Below are 20,173 nucleotides of genomic sequence, written 5' to 3'. Positions count from 1 at the left end.
CTTTAGCTGTGGAGGGGGAGGGGCTTGTTCAGGGTCTTGGTTTTCTGCAGCTGTTTAACCACTTTAATTAATTAATTTTGTGGTACTGGGGATGAGACCCAAAGGCATTCTACCCTCAAGCTACACCCGCAGCCCTGTTTTTTATTCTTTAGTTTCAAACAGGGTCTTACTGAGCTGCCGAGTAGCTGAGGCTGTCTTTGAACCGTGATCCTCCCGTCTCAGCCTCCCAAGTACTAAGGTAGCAAGTGTGCGCCACCGTGCCTGGCTAGCCACTTTAATTTTAATTCTCCCGCTGTTATTTCCTAAACATCCAGCTGCTGTCCAAGAGCTAAATGATGCTGGGGTCCCTTGAGTTAGTGGATGCCTGCTTTGTCCAATGACAATCCATGGTGTGGGGTCTCCACGTTGAAAACGTTGCCAGGCGCCCAGGACCGCTCCTCTGCTCAGCTGCGGATGCTGCCGCAGGGACTGGGCTCGGCCGCTTGGCCCCACTGCAGGAGCAGCCTGGTGGGCGCAGTGGCTAAGCCTGCCCGGTCGCTGGGAATCGCTGCTCCGCCAGCCAGCCGCCTCCCAGCCTGCCGAGCCCGGGCCTTTGTGCCCGGAGGTAATTAACGATGTCACTCAAGGAGATTTATAGTCAGCGACAGACGGCCCTGGGAGAAAAACACAGGTCTGTGTGGATAAAGGGAAACAGAGCATCCCAGACCAAGGGAGGTGTGTGTGCGTGTGCATGTGTGTGTACGTGTGCGTGTGTATATCGGTGACTGAATGGCGCTTGGCTGGGACCCCAGGCTCTGCCACCCTTCTGAGACCGTGCATCTGAAAGCAGGTCCTTTCTACCCTAAGGAACTTTCTGCCCTGCGCCCCCCAGTCACAGCATAGGGTGGGATTCAGCCCGGCTTCCAGGGTGTTTGTGTAGGAGAAGGAAATTGTCACCTGGAGCCGGGTGTGGTGGCGCATGCTTGTAATCCCAGCATTCGGGAGGCTGAGACAGGAGGATCACGGTTCGTAGACAGCCTCAGCTACTTAGTGAGGCCCTCTGCAACTCAGTGGGACCCTGTTTAAAAATAAAGAATAAAGCCGGGCGTGGTGGTGCATGCTTGTAATCCCCGCGCTTGCGAGGCAGAGATAAGAGGATCACGCAGGTTTGAAGCCAGCCAGGGCTTAGGAGACCCTGTTTCCAAATTAAAAAAAAAATCTATATATCTATGTCTGTCTGTCTATCTATCTATCTATCTATCTATCCATCATCTATCTATCTATAGGTCTGGGAGTGTAGCTCAGAGGTAGAAGGGTTTCCAGGAACCCTAGTACCACCAATAAGTAAAGAAAGAAAGAAAGAAATAAGGAAAGAGATAACTAATAAAAAATAGGGCTGGGGTGTAGCTCGGAGGTAGAATGCCCCTGGGTTCCACCCCCAGTACTGCTAAACAAACAAACAAACAAACAAACAAACAAACAAACAAACTGGGAGAGACCGCAGGTCCCCAGCCCGTCCCGCGTGCGATCTGCTTGCCCTGCGTGCGATCTGCTTGCCCTCCGCCGCCAAGGCCCGGCCTTCCCTTCCCACTGGCATCTGAGATGCAGCGTGCGCCCTTCCCTCCGTCCCTCAGCTCCCCTCCATCCAGTGGCCCTCTTTCCAGAATGCAGATCCGACCCTGCACCCGACCCGCCAGGCCCTCCCTCAGCCCCTTCCCCGGGCTCTTGGGTTCAGCTGAACTTCCTGTGGCCTCCGGGTTCATCTCCTGCACCTTCCCTGGCACCTGCGGTCTCTGCCCCGTACATCACTGTTCAGGCCTCCGCATCGTGGGTCCCTGGAACACCTCTCCCCAACTCTGTGTGCCGGGGGAACTCACCCCAGCTCAGGGGCCTCTCCTGTGGCGTACCACAGCCAACTCGCTGTCCATCGCGGGGTGGGTCATTGGAGCCGGGCTCACCCGTGGCACCAGGCGCTTGGTTCTTGCAGGCCTGGCTCTCCCTTCTTGGAGAGCATAGCTCCATGTAGAGGGGGCAGCGGTCGCACCCTGGAGGGTCCTGCACGAGGAATTCATGAATGCTGGGGGAGAATAGAGGAGGTGGGCTTCCACCCTGGAGGGCTCGCCATGACAGCTCTGCCTCCGTGCCTGCTCTGGACTGACTGCAGGATGTGATCCCAGAACACGGCCTCTCCCCTCCTCATGCTTTGCCATGAGACTCGGAAGCACCTTCCGTCCAGAAATGTGTTTCCCCACCCATGAATCTGAGCATTTCTCCTGACTCACTTGGACCAATAGAACATGCCAGAAATGGTACGGGAGTCCTTAGCCCAGGCCCCGAATGAGACCAGGCAAGCCTTTTCATACTCTCCCAGAGCTCTGCTCGGCTGCCAGGGCAACCAAGGGACCCCACTCCCACCCCCATTATCTACAGGGACCTTCAACACTCCTGTGGAGTCTTACACTGTCACAGTAATGAGCCCCATGGATGCCAGGCCTCTCTCGACACCTGCATACCTGTGATAAGGTTTAATTTAGAAATTGGGCACAGTGAGCTGGGTGTGGTGTGTGCACTTGTCATCCCAGCATCTGGGAGGCTGAGACAGGAGGATCCCCGTTTGCGGCCAGCCTCAGCAACATGGTGAGGCCCTTTGCAACTCAGTGAGACCCAGTTTCAAAATAAAGAATAAAAAATAGGGCAGGGGGTGTAGCTTGGAGGTAGAATGCCCCTGGGTTCCATCCCCAGACCCGCAAAAAAAGAAGGAGAGAAAGAAAGAAAGACAGACAGACAGACAGACAGACAGAAAGAAAGAAAGAAAGAAAGAAAGAAAGAAAGAAAAAGAAATTGGGCACAGTAAGAGATTAATAACACGTACTGTTAGTGAAATAGAATAAGTCCAACAGTACACTGTAGTTAAAGTTGTGTGGATGTGGTCTCTCTCTCTCTCTCTCTCTCTCTCTCTCTCTCTCTCTCTCTCTCTGTCTCCTCTCAAATATCTCGTTATATTCTCACCTTTTCACTTAAGGAAAGCACTTAAGGGCTTCTCTTTGGCTAATCCAAATTCCTGGCACCACTACCCTTGCATTTTAGGGGTACTTGAACACAATCCCTGCGATCCCTCAGCAGTCCATTTAATCATGAAGATGGCTAACGGGTAGGTAGCTCATACAGCATGGATACGCTGAACAGTGGGATCATTTGTGTGCCAGGCAGGACGGAGCAGCGTGGTATGAGATTTCATCGTGGGACATTAGAATGGTGCTTGATTTAAAATTTATATGTTGTTTCATTTTGGGAGACCATGCAAAGCAAAACCCCAGGCAGAGAAGAACATCTGTCTGTTCAGGCTGATCTACAGAGGATGTTCTTCTGAGCCAATTTTTAAATTTTGTGTATGTGTGTGTTTGTTATGCAGCAGTAACTAACTGAGACATTATACCGCACTATCAGAGACACATCATGCTGTTACTTGTTAGAGAACAGAGAACCTGGCTTACAAACAAGTTGGGAATAGAGCAGGAGTCCCGGGGCTTTTAATGTCCTCGCCGGTCCAGTGGGAAGGAGAGAGGGAAAACAAGAGAGACTGCGCATCCCTTGAGCTCCTTGAGCTCTGGGCACAAGGAGCACCAGTGGTCCTTGGACTCTGTTTCACAAGGTGTGCCTTCTAAAAGATGTTAGTTGATATTTTTAGGAGAGAAAAAGAAGATATGTTGGTTAAATGAGTTTGGAAGACGCTGGCTTATTGGAAGGTCCACACACCCTTTGGCTGGATGGCTTTTCGGTCCTCATCCTGCTCGTAAGTCTGGGAAGGGGGACTCTGGCGTGCTGTGCGTCTCGTGTGTATCTGGCCTCTTCCTCGATGGAGTTCTGTGGTCTCCACGGTGGGAAACGCTGAACTATTTAGATAAACATCCTCCTGATGTGCAGAGTCTTACTGTGTTGTCCTTAAAAAGACTCAGAGCTGAGGAATGTGTGTTTAGGTACCGGTGGGACCTTCGTTCTTGCAGGAACAGATGGATTCCTGAGCTGAGATCCCACATTACTCACGGCGCCTAAGCCTTTCTCCTAAGCCTTAGCACTCCCAAGACTTGAGGACAACTAGTCTATCTCCCTGCGTTATGGATTCTAGCCTTCTCTCCTTTAAGGAAAGCATTCCAACCAGCTCTTAATTTCTTCTGGATGCTCTCCTTGTGTGTGTGTGTGTGTGTGTGTGTGTGTGTGTGTGTGTGCGCGCGTGTGTGTCACTGGGGGCTGGACCCAGGGATATTCCAACTCTCAGCTACACACCCAGCCCTATTTTTATTTTATTTTATTTTATTTTATTTTATTTTATTTTATTTTATTTTTTATTTTGTAGTACTGGAGATGGAACCCAGGGGCAATCTACCTCCAAGCTATACCCCCAGCTCTATTTAAAAAAAATATTTATTATTGTTATGTTTTTTTTTTTATGGTACTGAGGGTGGAACCCAGGGGCTTTCTACCTCTGGGCTACACTTCCAGACCTATTTTATGTTTTATTTGGAAACAGGGTCTCACTAAATTGCTGAGAGCCTCACTGAGTAGCTGAGGCTGGCTTCGAACCTGTGCGATCCTCCTGTCTCAGCCTCCCAAGTGCGGGAATTACAAGCGTGTGCCACCACGCCCGGCTTATTCTTTATTTTTAAACAGAGTCAAACTGAGTTGCAGAGGGCCTCACTAAGTAGTTGAGGCTGTCCACAAACCAAGATCCTCCTCTCTCAGCCTCCTGAATGCTGGGATTACAAGCGTGTGCCACCATGCCCGGCTCTTATTTTTTTATTTTGAAACAGGGTTTCAAATATGTATGGAGTATGGAGACCAAGACCACTAAGTTGTGGAAGGCCTTACTAAGTAGCTGAGGCTGTCCTTGAACCTGTGATCCTCCTGTCTCAGCCTCCCAAGTCCTGGGATTACAAGCGTGTGCCACCATCCCCAGTTCTTCTTTATAATTTGAAGAGGACAAGGACCAAATTCAGTCTTCAAATGTGGCACCATCACGCCCCTCATTTGGACCCTAAGTCTCTGCTAATATAGCCTAAAAAGGTATTAGCTTTTGTGCCCATAATAATGCTCTCAGGGCTCGCATTGAAAAAAAAAAATTATATATATATATATATATATATATATATATATATATATATATATATATTCTGTTTATTTTACTCCAAGCAACTTTTTGTACAAAAAATCCATCTTATATTGTAAAAAAAAAATCCATCTTATATTCATGCCATTTTTTAAGACCTAAGTGTAAAGCTTTTATATTTATCCCTGGTAAATGTCACCTTCTAAGATTTGCCTTCTAACTTCTGCTTACATCCCGATTCTGGAATCCTTCGAATTTTCCAGCTCTTCTAGAGAGCTGCCTACATCACACGGTTTAGCATCTGACCTTTGTAGCGAGCGGGGGTGTAATCCTGCTACCCGGGAGTTCTCCTACTGATTTCTCTTTTGCACACCCCCCATCTCAGTCCTCACAGAAGCACTGTAGATGGAGATGGCTTCACCTCCAAGAACCACTCCAAGATGACCACGTGACCAAGATCTGGCCAATCAGATGCGGCTCCCACTCCATCGCTGGTTTTGTGGACAGACAGGTGTTTCGCGTCCCTCAGACCCTGGGACCCATGATACATTGACCCTTGTCACTCAGCAGAGGCAGTGTGGCCCCTCGGGTGGAGTCTGGAAAGTTGCCACGTGTTTTTGGTTGACTTGAGGATGGGGACCAAACCAAAGTCTTTGGAAGATAGTAGGGTGCTTTCTGTTCTATTAAAACCACCACAGGGCCAGGCATGGTGGAGCACACTTGTAATCCTAGTACTTGGGAGGCTGAGACAGGAGGATCGCAGGTTCCTGGCCAGCCTCAGCTACTTAGCAAGTCCCTCTGCAACTTAGTGAGACCCTGTTTCAAAATAGAGAATAAAAAATAGAGCTGGGGTGTAGCTTGGAATGACCCTGGGTTCCATTTTCAGTACCACAATAAACAAACAAACAAACTAACTAACTAAAAAATAAAACCAGATTACCCACCCTACAATCCGATCCGACACAGTTCCGCTCCCGGGTGTATACTTGTATGTCTTCACCAAAGACCCACACGAGGTTGTTCACAACAGCCCAGTATCCTTCTTTTTTCTTTTTCTTTGATTTTTTTTCCTTTTATTTTTGATACTGGAGATTCAACCCAGGGGAGTTCTACTTCTGAGTTTCACCTCTAGTCCTATTTAATTTTATTTTTTGAAACAGGGCCTTGCTAAGTTGCTGAAGGGCTCTCTAAGTTGTTGAGGCTGACCTCGAACCTGTAATCCTTCTATCTCAGCCTCCTAAGCACTGGGATTACAGGTGTGCGTCACTGCAGCTCAATTTTTTAAAAGAAAGGTGTGTGTGTGGGAGAGAGAGAGAGAGAGAGAGAGAGAGAGAGAGAGAGAGAGAAAGAAGGAGGAGGAGGAGGAGGAGGAGGAGGAGGAGGAGGAGGAGGAGGAGGAGGAGAGGGAGGTCATATGTCCTTGAGTGGTAGAATGAGTCATAAGAATGTGGTGTTTTTATTCAATCGTATACCATAGAAAAATAAAAGCAAGCAGTTGCTTCACATAACAGCAGAGGTGAATTTCACAAGCATTGTGTGAGTGGAACAAGCCAGTCACCGGGAGGCATATCCTGAAAGGGCCCACGTCTCAAGGCTCAAGACCAAGCAGAAGTCGCCGGCGGCGGCGATAGCAGTCAGGACAGAGGAGCCCTTCGGTGGGCAGGACGGTGGCTTGGGAGGGCTCGGGGCTTTGCAGAAGGGGTTTCATGATCTGACTCTCCTGCCTGGCTTTCATTACGGGGTGAGTGTTCACGGAGGTGTGTGCTGTAATTGTGCAGTTCTCTGGAAACAAAACTGTGGTATAAATCAGAGGACAATTATATTTCATTTTCTCCTGAATGGCATCATCTGGGAAAACAGGTTCCCCGCAGGCTCACGCTGCTGGGATTTGAACCGTGGACACGGCAACCTGGGAGAGTCTACACGGGGGTTACCAGGCTCCTGGAGGACACAGGCAACCCCCACTTGCTGGCATTTTTAAAGGCTTAACTCTAGCCGAGCGTGGTGGCACACACCTGTAATCCCGGTACTTGGGAGGCTGAGACAGGAGGATCGTAGGTTTGAGGACAGCCTCAGCAAGTAGTGAGATTCTCAGCAACCTAGCGAGACCTTGTTTCCAAATAAAAATTAAAATAGGACCGGGGATGTAGCTCAAAGGAATAATGCCTCTGGGTTCAATCCCCAGTACCAAGAAAATTAAAAACGATAAAAAATAAAGGCGTAACTTGTAGGCAGTAAGGACACACATGTTAAGCCCACAGCTCGATCATCTTTACACGCACAGATGGTCCCATCTCGCAGTGATTTGACTCAGGATGACTTGACTGTGTGCTGGTGTTAAAGTTATACACATTCAGGAGAAGCCAGGCTGGGAATTTGGAATTTAGATCTTTTCCTGGGCTCGTGATGTGCGGTGCCATCCTCTCTCGCAATGCAGGGCGGAGGTAGCGACCACGGCTCCTGCTCAGCCCTCCCAGCACCAGGGGAACAGTTGACGTTCCACAGGGTGCTTATGGCTAAGTCATAATCTTCAGAACTTGGCAGGCATGCTCAGTGCGTTTATGACCTAATGATATCTTCAGCCTACAGTGGGATTGTCAGGACCCCTCCCCAGGTGGAGTATCGTGTGCACGGCCGCCTGCAGAGCCACCTCCTGGATCACGGCGTAGAAAATGGCTGGGCGTGGTGGTAATCCCAGTTCTTGGGAGGCTGAGGCGGGAGGATCGCAGGTTTGAGACCAGCCTTAGCAACTTGGGGACACTCTCAGCAACTCAGGGGACCCTGTTTTCAAATACACAAAGATAGGGCTGCGGGTATTGTGTGGAGGTAGAAATCTCCTGGATTCAGTCCTCGGTTCCAAAAATCAATTCATACCCTAAGATGCAGAAAATTCTCCTGTCCCCTGCTGGGACAAGTTCTTTTGTGCCCTTCCCAGGCAATAATCTTCCAAAGCAATTTTCATCCCAGATTCATCACTGTTGATTAGTTTTGTTCATTCCAGATTTTCAAAATAAATGGGAGCCTCCAGCAAGTATTCTTTGGGGCTGGCTTCCTCCGCTCAACGTCCCATCTGTGACATTTTTTTCCCCCATGATTTTATGCACAGCGCTAGCTTCTCTTATGGCACTGCTGCGGAGTCTTCTGGTGCCGAGATCTATCAAAATTCAGCAATCATTCGTAAAAGTCAGATGTTCCGTGTAAAAACGTCACCCGCCAGCCCCGCGCCTACTTCACCAGCCGAAGTTTAGAAATTTTACTTACCTCCTATGTTAAAAGGAGCATAACACATTCTCCCCCAATTTATAATATAGTTAACTCGGATATTTATTTTTTTTCTATTTTTAAATTTTTGTTTTGTGGTACTGGGGATGGAAGCCAGGGGCATTCTACCTCCAAGTTACGCCCCCAGCCCTATTTTTTATTCTTCATTTTGAAACAGGGTCTCACTGAGTTGCGGAGGGCCTCGGTAAGTAGCTGAGGCTGGCCTTGAAGCGCGATCCTCCTGTCTCAGCCTCCCGAATGCTGGGATGACAAGCGCGCGCCACCACGCCCGGCTAGCTATCTATTTTATATACGTGTAGAAGTGTTAAAACGTCAGCTTCAGTTGCTAAACATAATCTAGAAACCCGAGTGGATAAGAGAAACCCTTTGTACTTACCCACACTTTCGCTTATTGTGTTTCTTCTATTTCACCAATGTTCCAAAGTGTCTTATTTTTTTTCTTTCTTGCTTAGAAAGGCTTTCATACCCTTCTTTTAGGATAGGTCCTCTGGTAACAAATTTACCTGCATCTAAAAGCATCTTGATTTCCCCAGGACTTTTGCTGAGCAGAGCATTCTGGGTTGACACTTGTTTTCTTTCCGTACTCAGACAACATCGTACCATTTCCCTCCGGCTTCCATGGTTTCTAATATGAAGTCAGCCGTCGTTTGAATTTTTGCCTCCTGTAGCCACAGTGTCCAATTTCTGTGTCTGCTTTCTTTTTTTTTCTTTTCCTTTATTTTTACCTTTGAAGAAGCTTAATGAGGTCACTGGTTTGCTCTGATTCTCGAATATTCAGTATATTTCTGTCTCTTGACATATTTGGAAAGTTTTTAAGTATTATTTGAGTACTTTTCCGACTTCTTAGTCCTTCTCTCTTCCAAAACTTTAAATACACAGATGTTAGATATTTTATTAGAGTCTCATAATCCCCTGAGTCCATGTTTAATTTTTTTTTCAGGTTATTTTCTCTCTGTGGTTCAGGCTGGGTCATTACTACTGTGCCATATCGGAATTCCTTCCTCTTTCCCTTCGATTCTGTGGTGAACCAACCCACTGAGGTCTTTGTTTCAGTTACAGTGCTTATTAGTTCTATGATTTTACCTCCTTTTACCTTCCATCTATTTTCTCAGCTGCCCTATTTCTTTGCTGAGGAATTTTACTTTTTTCTTTTGTTTCAAGAATGTTTGCTGTTACCTGTTGAAGTACTTTAGAAAATCAGGGTATCTTGAAAACCACTGCAAGGGATGTCTAGCACCTTTGTCATCTCAGTGGTTGTCTTGCTTACCTTTGGGACAAGGCCAGGAAGGCCTCAGGGAGCCCTAAGAACAAGGGTTCCGACTGCAGACACCAACAGGCCCCAGCTTGTTGTTGCAACCTGAAAGATACGTCCCAGTCACAAGCCCAGCTGAAGCCCCATCAGGACCCAGGAGATGACCAAGACACCTGAATCCTCTTGTGACTCAGAACCGATGTCTTCCTCTTATACCTCCTCCTACCCACTCCTCACAAAAGCCTCCTATCCTTTATAGGATACAATAAAGTGTAAGGACAGGATAAAATGTCCTGTTCTTTATAGGACAGGAGCCATGAACTCTGGCGATGGCCCGCGCTCTCCCTTGAGCACGTATTTCTTGCTTTTCTAAATAAACCTCTTCGTGGCTCTACTGTCTTGGGAGTTCTTTTCAATCCACAGCTGCGCCTGGACAGTGTCGAGGTCTATTGCTCGTCATTCAGTCTGGGAGGAACTGGAGAAAGTACATTGACTTTATCTTCCCCAAAGAAGTTCTCGACTCCACAGAGTTAAAACATGACAACGCACTGCATCTCTACTCCAAACCCAGAGTCGATTTCCTAAAAGGTCTCTAAACCACAATGGCACGGCTCTCTTGAGTCACAAACTCCCTTTAGGATCCAGAATATAACATCGGCACCTCTTCCCTTTCTTTGTACTGGAAATTGAACTCGGGCATTCTACCTGCAAGTTATACCCCCTACCTTTCTCTTTCTTTCTTTCTTTCTTTCTTTCTTTCTTTCTTTCTTTCTTTCTTTCTTTCTTTCTTTCTTTCTTTCCTTCCTTTCTTTCCTTTTCTTTCCTTTTCTTTCTTTCTTTCTTTCTTTCCTCTTTTTCCTTTGGTGGTACTGGGGTTTCTGGAAACCCTTCTACCTCCAGGCTACACTCCCAGACCCATTTTATATTTTTATTTGGAAACAGGGTCTCCTAAGCCAGCGCGGCTGGCTTCGAACCTGCGCGATCCTCCTGTCTCCGCCTCCCAAGCGCGGGGATGACAAGCGTGCGCCACCACGCCCGGTTCTTCCCTTTTTTAGAAACAGGGTCTCGTTAAGTTTCTGAGGGTCTCATTAAGTTGCTGAGGCTGGCCTTGAACCTGTCTCAGCCTCCCAGGTACTGAGCTCATAAGCATGTGCACAATGCCATTATTCTAATTATTTAAGTAGAAAGTAAAACTGTTGACGATGGTCAGCTACCTCCTGTGTTGGATCTCTTAGAAGCAGAAGTTTTGGTGACTTGGTTACATCTTCCAGTGGAGCCATGTGTGACTATTTATAGATTACAATGTGTATTTTCATTATAGATTTATTGTCTTTATATTATAGACAGGAACTATATTGGCCGGCCTGCCTGCCTGCCTGCCTGCCTGCCTTCCTTCCTTCCTTCCTTCCTTCCTTCCTTCCTTCCTTCCTTCCTTGTTTTTCCCCCTAGGAACTGAACCCAGAGGCATTCTACTCCTGAACTACATCCTAGACCTGTTTCATTTTTATTTTGAAACTGAGTCTCTGCTGAGACTAGCCTCCCACCTCTGATCCTCCTGTCTCCCCCTCCCAAGTCCTAAGATTACAGGTGCGCACCACGGTGCCCAGCTGTTGGCTTCCTATTAAAGCACGCGGTAGGTAGACCACATTATCTGTGAGTTACATTTCCGATTTATGAGGGCAGCCTGACAAACCATTTGTCCTGATGTGAAGCCTTTAATGTGGGTGCCTCCTGATCACACCAGACCTGAAGATGTATCCATCTCAAGATCTTAACCTTTGCTCCGACCTGGGCATCTTAGATTGACAGCTTAAAATTAAAATTAAACGGACTCTTCCATTTCATGGGGGCAGTAAGTGCATCTTAAAAGCTAAATTGAGTTGCTATGTCTTTCTGGAAGCATCCTGACTCACATAATTATAGACTGCCTCTCTCGATGGCTGTCTCTTTCCATGGGCTTTCTTCTCTTCCGGCTAAGTCAAGGCTGTGAGCTCACTGAAAGCAAACATTGCATCTCCCCCTCTGTGTCTCGAGGCAGGGGGAGGATTTAAGCTTATTATCTTTCATGTGCTGAAGGTCTTGACTGCATTCATTCTGAGTTATACTTTCCATGCTGGGAACAGAGTTCTGTGCTTCACAAACACTATCTCCTTGGATACTCGTGGCAACGCCGCTCTGCGAGAACTATCATCCTGGCCTTGCATCTATGGGGAAGGGGTAACAAAAGACTTGTCCAAGGTTGTGTGTGTGTGTGTGTGTGTGTGTGTGTGAGAGAGAGAGAGAGAGAGAGAGAGAGAGAGAGAGAGAGAGGTTTCTTGAAGAAACCTACACCTCCCAGCCCTATTTTTATTATTTATTTATTTATTTATTTATTTATTTATTTATTTTGGTGGTACTGGGGTTCCTGGAAACCCTTCTACTTCCGGGCTACATTCCCAGACCTTTTTAAAAAATATTTTTAAACTTGGAAACAGGGTCTCTTAAACCAGGCTGGGCTGGCTTCGAACCTGCGTGATCCTCCTGTCTCCGCCTCCCAAGTGCAGGGATTACAAGGGTGCGCCACCACGCCCGGCTTATTCTTTTTTTTTTTTTTTTTTTTTTTTCCGGGTCTGGGGATGGAATCCAGGGGCATTAGACCTCCGAACTACAGCCCCTGCCCCATTTTTCTATTCTTTATTGTTTTGAAACCGGGTCTCACTGAGTTGCAGAGGGCCTCACTAAGTAGCTGAGGTTGTCCCTGAACCAGGATCCTCCTCCGGTCTCCGCCTCCCTAATGCTGGGATTACAAGCGTGCCCACCACACCCAGCCTTCCTTCCTCAAACTTTCTTAATCCCCATTTGAACCCTGGGCCTCTTGCCAGCCATAGGCCACTTTGGAGACCTGAAACTTTGCCAGCTGGACTCAATCCAAGCTCTGTCTCTCTGACCTCGATGGTGAAATACTTGGCCAATGACGGCCCAGGGGCGGGGCCAGCTCGGGGAGTGGCTGACCAATGGGCTGCCTTGCTTGGCCTCCCTCTGGGGAACAGAGGAGTGTGACCTCAGGCTGATGGAGCCTGGACTAGGTATCCGTGTCCTTGTGGGGCCTGACCGCTTCTGCGTGGGTCCTTGGAGTTTTTACTTGACAACCCGCAGGCCAAAGAAAAGTAAATTGTGTATTCACAAATTGCCCAATGATCTTGAAAAAATTAATGTCCTGTGACACGTTAGCATAATTTTCAGATTGAGGTGTTCAGTACAGATCCTGTATATATTAACTTCTCTAGGAACCAACCCAGCCTGAGTCATAATATTTTTTATTTTTTTAATGTCCCTGGCTGCAAAACATTGACTGAATTGCTGGTTTTTATTTCACACAGGTAGAGAGAAACTTCTTTCCACTGCGGAGATAAATGGGCAAGTTATAAATCTTCTTTAAAAAAAAATCACTCTGTGTACTTTAATAATTGATTTTAGCTGGGTGTGGTGGAGCATGCCTATAATCCTAGTACATGGGAGGCTGAAACAGGAGGATCATAGGTGTAAGGCCAGCCTCACCAGCTTGGTGAGACCCTCAGAAACTTAGTGAGACCCTGTTTCAAAACTAAAAAAGGATTAAACAGAGTTAGGGGTATAGCTCAGAGGCAGTGTGCCCTTGGTTTTAATCCAATCCCCAATTAACAAACAAAAAATATTTCTTTCCTTTCTTCTTGTATCTTGTGATAATTTTAGAGGTTTGGAAAGTGGATTCTTAAAGACCATCACCTTAGCTTCCTTTTCAGAACTCCTGTGGCATATTCAATTTATAAAATGCCCAGGGGCATTCTACCTCCAAGCTACACCCCCAGCCAGTTTCTAATCTTTATTTTGAAACGGGGTCTCACTAAGTTGTGGAGGGCCTCACTAAGTAGCCGAGGCTGGCCGTGAACCTGAGATCCTCCCGTCTCAGCCTCCCAAGTACTGGGATGACAAGCGTGCGCCACCACCCCCGGCTCGAAAATAATTTTACACGTTGCTGGCATATGTTATGTAGTTAGGCCCCCTGTGGTTGCCTCTGAACTGACTGTGCAGGGACTTTCATCTCTGTCATTATTCCCTAAACAATATAAAAAACACATCTATTTACATAACATGACCTCATTTTATATAAGGGACCTGAGCATCCATATTTTGGTATCCTCTGGGATACCAATCCTTCGATACCGGTGGGTCACTCTAAGTACATAAATGAGCGCGGCTATATTCCAGCAAGACCTCATTTGTATATGAACACAAGGCGGGCCCAGCTGGGCTCGCAGGTCTTGGGTTACCAACTCCTCCTCGAGCCCGTAGCCTAGTTTAGACCTGGAGCTCAGAGCGAGGCTCAGTACTTCCTGCCTCTGTGATCCTCACCCGATCGGTCATATATAGAACCTCAAGGCCGTCACCTTCAAAATGGGGCTGGGTAAGTCGGGCGTGGTGGCGCGCGCTTGTAATCCCTGCGCTTGGGAGGTGGAGACAGGAGGATCGCGCAGGTTCGAAGCCAGCCGCGCTGGCTTAAGAGACCCTGTTTCTAAACAAAAATATAAAAAAAAATAGGTCTGGGAGTGTAGCCCGGAGGTAGAAGGGCTTCCAGGAACCCCAGTACCACCCCCCCCCCCAAAAATGGGTTTGGGTTGAGTCATGGATGAGGGTCCACGGGTCCTTAATGTGGAGTCTGGTACCTAGCTGCTCAATATATGCCACTCCTTATCTACAATCCCCCCTCCAAGATATTTATTTGACCATTTGCATAGTAGTGAATTCCTACTATGCAAAGACTCTGCTCTCCATAGAGATTTAGCCCATTGGGCCTTTAAAGATTTTACCGCTCGCTTAGTCCAGAGTTTGAAAATTGGCTGTGTGTTTCTTATCTGACCCACACAGGGGTTCTTTAACTTTATCCTTGGTGTGACTCTAAGATCAAAACACCTGAGAGGAAAATCATAAAGGAAAGGTTTATTTGATTCATGCTTTCAGAGGTTCAGTCCATGGTTGGCTGCCTTCAAGGCAGAAATATCTTGGCAGCAGGGTATGAATAACAGCCGGGGAACAGAGGGAGAGAGGAAGGGACCGGAGACAGATTATGGTCCTCAAGATTACATCCCCATATATAATCCCGCCTCTGGCCCTAACCCAGCTGCTCACAGTTACCACCTAATAAATCTACGCAAATATCAATCCATCAATGGATCGATTCGCACCTCAAGACAGAACCTTCATGATTCAGTGGTTTCACCGCTGAACATTTTGGCGTTACCAATACACACATTGTCCAGGGGATATCCTTTACCCAAACCACGCCAGTTGATTATTAAACACCCCTGTGGCTCAGATCCCACATTTATAAAATAGGGACGGAAACCGGGCATGGTGGCGCACGCTTGTAATCCCCGCGCTTGGGAGGCGGAGACAGGAGGATGGCGCTGGTTCGAAGCCAGCCGCGCTGGCTTAAGAGACCCTTTTTCCAAATAAAAATATAAAATAGGTCTGGGAGTGTAGCCCTGAGGTAGAAGGGCTTCCAGGAACCCCAGTACCACCACCACCAAAAAAAAAAAAAAAAAAAAAAATAGGGACAGAACCTGCCTCATTGGGACATTAAGAGAAACGCGTGAGTTCCCAGACGGTACCCGGGACATGTGCTCAATCCCCTTAGCCACCGCTGTTCTCTTTGGATGACCCACATCACTCTCCCTATCAGTTTTCTTGAAGGAGGAACGAGCATTTTCCGTTTCCCCTCCATTCTTGGTCCGGCTCTTGGGACCCATTTGTTTTACCCACCAAACCTCTGAGAGTCTTGAATTTCTTCAACACAATTTCAGATCAATCCCTATATTTTGTAGGCAGAAAATCTAAGAGGCAGATCAGGACAGAAGGGACTTGGCTGATTCCTTGCACCAGGCCCCGAACAAAATCCATTAGATTCTCGATATCGATGCTCTTGCTGTAGGCGGCACACAGCTCTCTCACCTCCAGCCACGGCCTGTCAAGTTCACCTCTTCCTCCAGCATTCCCGCGCTGGCCACCAAGGGGCTGGAGCCTGCTTTACTTTACTTTCCTACTTACTTTATTTGCTTGATCCCAGGAGCACTCTACTTGTGAGCAACATTGCCAGTCATCATCATCATCATCATCATCATCATCATTATTATTATTATTATTAATTTTTGTGGTGCTGGAGATGGGACCTGGGGCATTCTATCTTTGAGCTACACTCCCAGCCCTATTTTTATTCTTTATTCTATTATTATTATTATTATTATTATTATTATTATTATTATTATTTTGGTGGTACTAGGGTTCCTGGAAACCCTTCTACCTCCGGGCTACACTCCCAGCCCTATTTTTTATTCTTTATTTTATTGTTGTTGTTTTGTTGTTGTTATTATTATTGTTGTTGTTGTTGTTGTTATTATTATTTTGGTGGTACTGGGGTTCCTGGAAACCCTTCTACCTCTGGGCTACACTCCCAAACCTATTTTTTTAAAAACATTTTTATTTGGAAACATGGACTTTTAAGCCCGTGAGGCTGACTTCAAACCAGAGCAATCCTCTTCTCTCCGCCTCCCAAGTGTGAGGATTACACGCATGCTCCACCACGCCCGGCTTATTCTTTATTTTTAAACAGGGTCTCACTGACTTGCAAATGGCCTCACTAAGTAGCTGAGGCTGTCCGCAAACCATGATCCTCCTGTTTTAGTCTCCCAAATGCTGGGATGACAAGCGTACACCACCACGCCCGGCTTTTTTTTTTTTAAGCTCTTGCTAAATTTGCTGAGGGTTTCACTAAGTGGCCAAGGCTGTCCTAGAACCTACGCTCCTCCTGTCTCAGCTTCCCAGGAGTAGGATTACAGATACGCTCCACCAGACCCAGCAACCCTTGCTGTATAAAATCACTCCAACCTAGAGGCTGAGGGCTGTGCACTGCTGCAGCCTAGCTGGGTGGGAGGCAATCTAGAGCAGATGAATTTCTACCCACACACACTTACTTTGGCTCAGCGAGCTTAATGGAATACAATTCAAGGGGTGGAGAGAGAAGACAAACCTCTCTTGCTCAATTAAATTCCAAGTAAGGGTCTAGAGAGACATTTCCAGGGTGCGTCTGACTTATTCCTGAAACATTCAATGTTTCTGCTGGAGTCATTCATTGTCTGCACCGGATTCAAAGACAGTGGCTGAAAAGTGCCTTGCTGTGGTCCTGGGGAAGCCAATAAGCTCATCTCGATGCTGGCCTGAATAAGGACAGGTGCACGCATGGCCTGTAAACCACAGGACCGTTCAGAAAGTCCTGAGCATGTGACTCATCCCAGGAGGGGCACGCTGCTGTCCTCTGAAATGTCTTTGATGGGCGACCCTGCCTCGCGTGTCTTCTGAGTGGCTATCGGAGCCCCACCTGAGAGTTACTTCCTCTCAGCCAAAGAAAAAGGGAGGTCTTAGGGGGAGGAAGTCCATCAATAAACAGAGGTGGCAGTGTGCTGGCGCCAACTTGCATATTTCACCCTGAATTATCGCCTGTGAAACCGTTCCTCAGCAGCCAGGTCCGTGTTGGGAACAGCAGGCTTCCCGGTGGTCGACGGCAGGGACATGTTCCCCATCTGGCTTGTAACATCCGTGCGGCAGCTTTGCACAGCAGTAAAGTTATGATGCTATTGGCCTCTAACGCCCAAAGTAAGCCTCTTAAAATTGGCACTGGACTACCGCTCCGAGGACTTGGCTGTAAGTTTCTGCAGGAGAAGCAGAAAGTCCAGGTCGATTCTGTGTTCATGGCAAAAGCTGGTGAACCTCAAGGAACTTAGAAAGGAAAACCTCTGCGACCCAACAGCCCTGCCCACGGGCTGCAGCCCTCCTGTGTTTGTGGCTTTTTGCCGCATCTGGCTCCCTAGAATCACAGAGTTCTGTAAGTCGGTGTAAAAGACTATCGATTTTGAGTTCCTTCAGTTCGGGTTTTTAGTATCAATCTACTCCTAGTCTAAAAGACCATCGACTTTGAGTTCCTTCAGTTTGGGATTTTAGTACCAATCTACTCCTAGTCTGAAAGACCATCGAGTTTGAGTTCCTTCGGTTTGGGTTTTTAGTATCAATTTACTCCTAGTCACTAGAGGACCCTGGGCACTGCTGAGGTTTGTGGCAAAGTTAAAGGACTGGTCTCCAGGGCGGTGCTACTGGGAGGTACTGGAGCCTTTAAGAGGTGGGGCCTAGTGGGAGGTGTGTAGGTCACTGGGGGCGTGCCCTTGAAGGGGATTGTGGGACCTCTGTCTCTTCCTCTGTTTTCTCTGTTTCCTGGCTCAGGGTATGAGGAGTTTGCTCTGCCCCGTGTAGAACATCAACTTTGCTAGATGTTCAAAGCAAGGGGGCTGCCCAGGCATGGCCTGGGATCTCCAGAGCCAGGAGCCCAGGTGAACCAGCTCTGGGATAAATCCTGGGATGGAGCTGGAACCTTGCTCAGGCTCCAGAAAACACGAACAGCTTCTCTTTTCCATCTTATTCAGACTGTGGCTCTGAGGGTCATCACGATGAGCCCCAGCTGGAGCCCTGATAACTATGCCTCACCTCTCTGTGCCCCTGTTTCCTCCCCTGTCACTGAGAAAGACTCAGGCCTGCCAGGTGCAGTGGCACATGCCTGTAATCCCAGTACTCAGGAGGCTGAGACAAGAGGATTGCAGGATTGAGGCCAGCCTCTGTAACTTAGTGGGAGATTCTGGTTCCAAATAGAAAAAAAAAAGGGCTGCAGGTGTCGCCTCTGGGTTCAATCTCCAGTACCAAAAAAGAAAAGAAAGAAAAGAGAAAGACTCAGTCATCAAATATTAATCATAGGAGCCGGGAGCGGTGGCGCACGCTTGTAATCCCCGTGCTTGGGAGGCTGAGACAGGAGGATTGCACAGGTTCAAAATGCAAAGAAACTACCACATTTATCCCTGGTATCCCAGCAGCATGAAATATAGAAGCCAGTTTTTTTTTTTTTATACTCAAAGGCTATTCTAACTTTTTGGCAAAGAGTCACAAAGAATGCCTCCTCCTCCTCCTCTTCTTCCTCCTCCTCCTCCTCTTTCTCTTCTTCTCCTTTTCCTTCTTCTCCCATCTCTTTCTCCTCCTCCTCCTTCTCCTCCTTCTCCTTCTTCTTTCATCTCTTCCTCCTCCTCCTCCTCTTCTTCTCCTCCTCCTCCTTCTCCTTCTTCTCCTTCTTCCATCTCTTCCTCCTCCTCCTCCTCTTCTTCTTCTTCTCCTCCTCCTTATCCTTCTTCTCCTTCTTCCATTTCTTTCTTCTCCTCCTCCTTCTCCTCCTTCTCCTTCTTTAATCTCTTCCTCCTCCTCCTCTTCTTCTCCTCTCCTCCTCCTCCTTTTCCTCCTTCTTCTTTCATCTCCTCCTCTTCCTCTTCCTCCTCCTCCTTCTCCTTCTCCTTCTTTCATCTCTTCCTCCTCCTCCTCCTTCTCCTTCTCCTTCTTCCATCTCTTCCTCCTCCTCTTCCTCCTCTTCTTCCTTTTCTTCACTGGGGATTGAACTCAGTTCAAGCACTCTACCACTGAGCTGCATACTTGACCCTTTTTATTTTGAGATGGAGTCTGAGTTGCTCAGGCTGACCTTCAACTTGGGATCCCCCTGCCGCAGCCTCACCGGGACGACAAGTGTGTGCCACCACACCTGGCCAGACTGTTCCTGCTTAGACAGGATGGTGTGCGTTGCATGCTTGAGTCGTGATGCTGACCCCAGTGGGAACTGTAGATGACCAGTAATAGACACAGTAACAAGCTAAGAAACCTCTCCCTCTCTCCCCATATCTCCTCTCTGTCTCACAAAAGATCTTCCTTGGTGGATTAAAAAAATACTAATTTAGGATGTAAAACTTTTGTACGACCTTCTCCAGTACAAACAGGTGCATGCTTATCCGTTAAACCACTAGTAAATAAAGATACTTCTCTTTTGTCTGTGTGCCAGATGCCAACGACCAAAGATGTATGAGACACAAACACGCACATCCTGCTCTGAGGGGCATGTGATTTTCTCGTGATGTCTTTGTCTGGCTTCTGTGTCAGGGTAATGCTGACCCCAAAGAATATGTGAGGAAGTTTTTCCTCCTCTTCTGTTTTAAGAAGAGTTTAAGCTGGGTGTGGTGGCACATGCATTTGGGAGCCGGAGACAGGAGGATCGCGGTTCGCGGACAGCCTCAGCTACTTAGTGAGACCCTCTGCAACTTAGTGAGACCCTGTTTCAAAATAAAGAATAAAAATAGGGCTGAGGGTGTAGCTCAGAGGTAAAATTCCCTTGGGTTCCATCCCCAGTATCAGAGAGGGAGGGAGAGAGAGAGAGAGACGTAATTTAGGAAGGATTGGCTGATGTTAATTCCTCTTTAACTATTTGCTGGTGTTCCCTGGTGAAGGCTAAAGTGTTGGCTTTTCTTTGTTAAGAGATGTTTGATGACTGATTTGACCTCTGACCATGTTCTAGGGCTACTTGGACTTTCTGTTTCCTTTTGGGTCAGTTTTCATGGTTTGCTTGTTTCTAAGAATTTGTCCACGTCATAGAGGTGGTCTGATTTGTTGTTGGACAATTCATTTTTCAT

This window comes from Muscardinus avellanarius (assembly GCF_963383645.1).
Source record: "Muscardinus avellanarius genome assembly, chromosome: 21".
Classification (NCBI taxonomy): domain Eukaryota; kingdom Metazoa; phylum Chordata; class Mammalia; order Rodentia; family Gliridae; genus Muscardinus; species Muscardinus avellanarius.
Note: the sequence above shows the minus strand (reverse complement) of the source record.